The 6,000-nt window shown below is 40.2% G+C and overlaps 1 long non-coding RNA gene across 1 annotated transcript; it reads left to right on the forward strand.

Annotated features, from left to right (window-relative positions):
- Positions 1-3,129: 3,129 nt before the first annotated feature.
- LOC121577258 lies at positions 3,130-5,199 on the forward strand. The gene is made up of 3 exons (XR_006002592.1): positions 3,130-3,273; positions 4,328-4,496; positions 4,686-5,199. It is a non-coding gene; the product is annotated as an uncharacterized LOC121577258 (long non-coding RNA).
- The last annotated feature ends 801 nt before the right edge of the window (positions 5,200-6,000 follow it).

Genomic DNA, 6,000 nt, shown 5'->3' on the forward strand with positions numbered 1-6,000 from the left:
TACAGTGGGGGAAAAAAGTATTTAGTCAGCCACCAATTGTGCAAGTTCTCCCCACTTAAAAAGATGAAAGAGGCCTGTAATTTTCATCAAAGGTACACGTCAACTATGACAGACAAATTGAGATTTTTTTTCTCCAGAAAATCACATTGTAGGATTTTTTAATGAATTTATTTGCTAATTATGGTGGAAAATAAGTATTTGGTCACCTACAAACAAGCAAGATGTCTGGCTCTCACAGACCTGTAACTTCTTCTTTAAGAGGCTACTCTGTCCTCCACTCGTTACCTGTATTAATGGCACCTGTTTGAACTTGTTATCAGTATAAAAGACACCTGTCCATAACCTCAAACAGTCACACTCCAAACTCCACTATGGCCAAGACCAAATAGCTGTCAAAGGACACCAGAAACAAAATTCTAGACCTGCACCAGGCTGGAAGACTGAATCTGCAATAGGTAAGCAGCTTGGTTTGAAGAAATCAACTGTGGGAGCAATTATTAGGAAATGGAAGACATACAAGACCACTGATAATCTCCCTCGATCTGGGGCTCCACGCAAGATCTCACCCCGTGGGGTCAAAATGATCACAAGAACGGTGAGCAAAAATCCCAGAACCACACGGGGGGACCTAGTGAATGACCTGCAGAGAGCTGGGACCAAAGTAACAAAGCCTACCATCAGTAACACACTACGCCGCCAGGGACTCAAATCGTGCAGTGCCAGACGTGTCCCCCTGCTTAAGCCAGTACATGTCCAGGCCTGTCTGAAGTTTGCTAGAGTGCATTTGGATGATCCAGAAGAGGATTGGGAGAATGTCATATGGTCAGATGAAACCAAAATATAACTTTTTTGGTAAAAACTCAACTCGTCGTGTTTGGAGGACAAAGAATGCTGAGTTGCATCCAAAGAACACCATACCTACTGTGAAGCATGGGGGTGGAAACATCATGCTTTGGGGCTGTTTTTCTGCAAAGGGACCAGGACGACTGATCCGTGTAAAGGAAAGAATGAATGGGGCCATGTATCGTGAGATTTTGAGTGAAAACCTCCTTCCATCAGCAAGGGCATTGAAGATGAAACGTGGCTGGGTCTTTCAGCATGACAATGATCCCAAACACACTGCACGGGCAACGAAGGAGTGGCTTCGTAAGAAGCATTTCAAGGTCCTGGAGTGGCCTAGCCAGTCTCCAGATCTCAACCCCATAGAAAATCTTTGGAGGGAGTTGAAAGTCCGTGTTGCCCAGCGACAGCCCCAAAACATCACTGCTCTAGAGGAGATCTGCATGGAGGAATGGGCCAAAATAACAGCAACAGTGTGTGAAAACCTTGTGAAGACTTACAGAAAACGTTTGACCTGTGTCATTGCCAACAAAGGGTATATAACAAAGTATTGAGAAACTTTTGTTATTGACCAAATACTTATTTTCCGCCATAATTTGCAAATAAATTCATAAAAAATCCTACAATGGGATTTTCTGGATTTTTTTTTCTCATTTTGTCTGTCATAGTTGACGTGTACCTATGCTGAAAATTACAGGCCTCTCTCATCTTTTTAAGTGGGAGAACTTGCACAATTGGTGGCTGAGTAAATACTTTCTTTCCCGACTGTGTGTGTGTGTATATATATATATTTGTCGGTAGGAATTTTAACTGTTTATGTGTTGTTTATCAAAATCTCTTATTTTCACAATGTTTCCCTTTAAGGGATAGTTCATCCACATTTAATAGTCCAAATGTTTTATGGTTTTGCATTTGTTTATGTTGTTGCTGATTTAACCAGAGAGGTGTTATGTGCATAAACAGGTTATGTTGTTACTTCCAAAAGAATGCTTAGCCGACCAGAAGTTAATGTGATCAATGGGGGACAGCAATTTGTATGTTCCAAAAAGTGTTAAACAACCTGTACAGCGACTTTATAGACTTTAGTGAACCATCATTTTAATCTGCTCTGTACTTGTACTGTACAGGCAGATCAGATTTTTTTTAATGCATCTATGGTGATTGTTAACCACGTTTCCATCCACAGTTTTTATGGGAGTAGTCATCCCATATTTAAAAAATCACAACTATTTCGGTACAATTCTAGAAAATAATAATAATATGCCATTTAGCAGACGCTTTTATCCAAAGCGACTTACAGTCATGTGTGCATACATTTTTACGTATGGGTGGTCCCGGGGATCAAACCCACTACCCTGGCGTTACAAGTGCCATGCTCTACCAATTGAGCTACAGAGGACCACTTTGCCGACAGATAATTTGTTCATTCGATTTGGTGGGATCTTTTTGTATTGGTAAATATTAGTATGCGAGAAATGTCATTGAAAAACCCTTAATGCGCAAATATTGATATAATAACCATCATATCGAAGTAAACTTGGAGTCATGTGATGATATGGTGTGTGGTCCATACAACTTGGGAAACCATAAAGTTTATTACGCTACAGATGAAATAACTTATGATGAACAGGTATAGGGTGGTGAAAGTGTACGCCAACCTTGATGCTCCTTTTCAAAAACTATTGAGGGTCTTATTCTGGTGACATGATGATCGATGCTTGACTGCCATTTGACAAATAAAAATACTCTCACTCTTAATAATCTCATCATGTACACTAGCCTACCTGCAAAGACAACCCACACTGTTTCTGTCTGCGAGCAGTTGGCTAGAGCACGCGTGCCAAGACCAGAGTCGAAAATACAATGGAAACTTTTGATTTTTTTCAGTCATCACGCACCGATTTTTATCCGCAAAACAAGTATGTTTGGTGGAAACACCACTGGTGGGAAAATGGGCATATTTTCTTTATCCGGATTATGGAATATTCACATGAAAATCAATTTTGATGGAAACCTAGCTTATATAGCACAATCAATAAATCGGATACTTTTCAAATAAAAATGGATGGCTCGTGTAGTGTCAAATATTACACAAATATGCATGCTACAACATGCCACTGCATTCAATGCTAACACCCCAGGCTCAATTCATACCGGAGAGAGAACCATCTGGTGGAGAAGATTAGACAAGTCCTGACTGCACAACTCCAACCCTTCTGACTCCACCCTCCTCTGATAAAGTATGAAAAAAATGTATGCACTCACTAACTGTAAGTCACTCTGGATAAATGACAAAAACGTAAAATGTAAATAAACAAAAGGAGGTGGAAACAACTCAGATACTGCAGTGAAAGTAAAATAATTTAAGTGAAGATTCCATTTTAAATACAATAGAGCTACTGTGAAGATAATTTTCTCAAGCACGGTCATATGGTAAGTACGTCCAGAGTATAATGAATACAAAAAGCAATGGATACTCAGCTACTACCTAATCTTATACACATAATAAGAATGTTGTCATTATCAGGAGGTAAGTTGCTGCACAGTAACATGGTGAGAGACCGTGCCAGGGTAAACTAAATGATAACTCAACATTGATATGTAGTGTAATATGAAGCTGAGTAACATGCTTGAATCATACATCTGATTTGTGTTTGCTGATTTCTGAAATGGTTATTTCAGGGACAATGTGAGCTTTAGAGAGGCAGGACATAAGTCAGCTATTATCATATCACACAAACTGGTAGTCCAGGGCAAATGTTGAATATGACTGATGATGTGCAATCCAGTAAACTGCTTTATCAGAGGATAGGATAAACCTGGATGACTTGCACTGTTAAGGTACACTCTTAGAAAAAAGGGTTCCAAAAGGGTTCTTTGGTTGCACCCATAGGAGAACCCTTTTTGGTTTTAGGTCGAACCCGTTTTGGTTCCAGGTAGAACTCTGTTGGGTTCCATGTAGAACCCTCTGTGGAAAGGATTTTACATGGAACAGAAAATGGTTCTACCTTGAAGAACAATCTGGCCTTAAATGGCCATGTACTCTTATAATCTTCACCCAGCACAGCCAGAAGAGGACTGGCCACCCCTCAGAGCCTGGTTCCTCTCTAGATTTCTTCATAAGTTCCTGCCTTTCTAGGGAGTTTTTCCTAGCCACCGTGCTTCTTCATCGGCATTGCTTGCTGTTTGGGGTTTTAGGCTGGTTTTCTGTATAGCCCTTTGTGACATCTGCTGATGTAAAAAGGGCTTTATAAATACATTTAATTGATTATTGAAAGGGTTCTCCTATCGGGACAGCAGAAGAACACTTTTATGTTCTTGATAGCACATTGTTTTTCTAAGAGTGTATGGAACAATCTTATAAAGGACAGTGTTAGCTACAGTAGTGTCTCAAAAAGGAGAACCAATACCATGTGACTTGATGGGATTTTATGCAACTTGACTTGATGTGGAATTTATTTTACGCAAACACTGAATGCCATTACAGATCATCTTGATTGACAGATGGACCTGTCCAGCCCGGCACCAGTAATTGGAAACAACAGTCTGGAGAAATGGAAAGTGATTGGTGCAGGGGGGGTTGGACAAGTCCACAAAGCCAGACATGTGGACTGAGGATTGGATGTGACCATCAAGTTGCTACATTATGATGATGGGTAAAAATGTCTATACTTTAAACACTTGATTGTATGTAAGTTGAATGCTTTTTAAATTTCATTATAAACTGATTTGTCTTTCATAATTATGTCAACCATTTAAGTTAAGACAATATTCCTGTGTTGCCCTCGCTCTCACTGTCCACCCCCTCCCGTGTCCTCTCCTTCCCACCCCTAACTTTACCCCAGCTCTAGCGCTTCCCTGCATAATGAGGCAGATATTATGCGCAAGGGTGCAAGCCTCCATGTGATAAGGATTCTTGGAGTGTACAAGGATTGTCCCCCCAGTTGCGGCCTTTCAATCCAGCTGGGTTTTGTGATGGTTCATGGAGAGGGGAACACTGGAATCCCTCCTGGACACCCTCTCTGTCCATCCACCCTTGCCTCCCGCTTGGCCCACCAGATCGCTCTGAGCATGAACTTCCTGCATTGCCTCATCCCACCCCTTCTACATCAAGATCTGAAGCCCAATAATGTGCTGCTGGATGTCAGCCTTAATGACAAGGCAAGTTCCAGGCTCCTGGTTCTGACTAGGTTTTAACTGGTTGGAACACGAGCCTGAACTGAGGTTCAATAGTATTATTGCTTGTTGGAGTGTATTATTGAGGCATTATTATAATTATCATTATTGATATTTACCACATATAGTTAGATGACATGAGTTATATTGCTAGTAATTGAAATGTATAAACCGAACACAAACTGAAGACTCTCTCTCTCTCTCTCTCTCTCTCTCTCTCTCTCTCTCTCTCTCTCTCTCTCTCTCTCTCTCTCTCTCTCTCAATTCAATTCAATTCAATTCAATTCAATTCAGTTCAATTCAATTTCAATTTAAGGGCTTTATTGTATGTTAACATTGCCAAAGCAAGTGAAGTAGATAGTAAACAAAAGTGAAATAAACAATAAATATTAACAGTAAACATTACACTCAGAAGTTTCAAAAGAATAAAGACATTTCAAATGTCATATTATGTATATATACAGTGTTGTAACAATGTGCAAATAGTATAAATAAACAAATGGGAAAATAAATAAACATAAATATGGGTTGTATTTACAATGGTGTTTGTTCTTCACTGGTTGCCCCTTTCTTGTGGCAACAGGTCCCAAATCTTACAGCTGTGATGGCACACTGTGGTTATTCACCCAGTAGATAAGGGAGTTTATCAAAATTGGGTTTGTTTTCAAATTTTTTGTGGATCGCTGTAATCTGAGGGAAATATGTGTCTCTAATATGGTCATACATTTGGCAGGAGGTTAGGAAGTGCAGCTCAGTTTCCACCTCATTTTGTGGGCAGTGTGCACATAGCCTGTCTTCTCTTGAGAGCCAGGTCTGCCTACGGCGGCCTTTCTCAATAGCAAGGCTATGCTCACTGAGTCTGTACATAGTCAAAGCTTTCCTTAATGTTGGGTCAGTCACAGTGGTCAGGTATTCTGCCACTGTGTACTCTCTGTTTAGGGCCAAATAGCATTCTAGTTTGCTCTGTTTTTTTGTTTGTTCTTT

The sequence above is a fragment of the Coregonus clupeaformis genome, chromosome 11 (assembly GCF_020615455.1).
Source record: "Coregonus clupeaformis isolate EN_2021a chromosome 11, ASM2061545v1, whole genome shotgun sequence".
Classification (NCBI taxonomy): domain Eukaryota; kingdom Metazoa; phylum Chordata; class Actinopteri; order Salmoniformes; family Salmonidae; genus Coregonus; species Coregonus clupeaformis.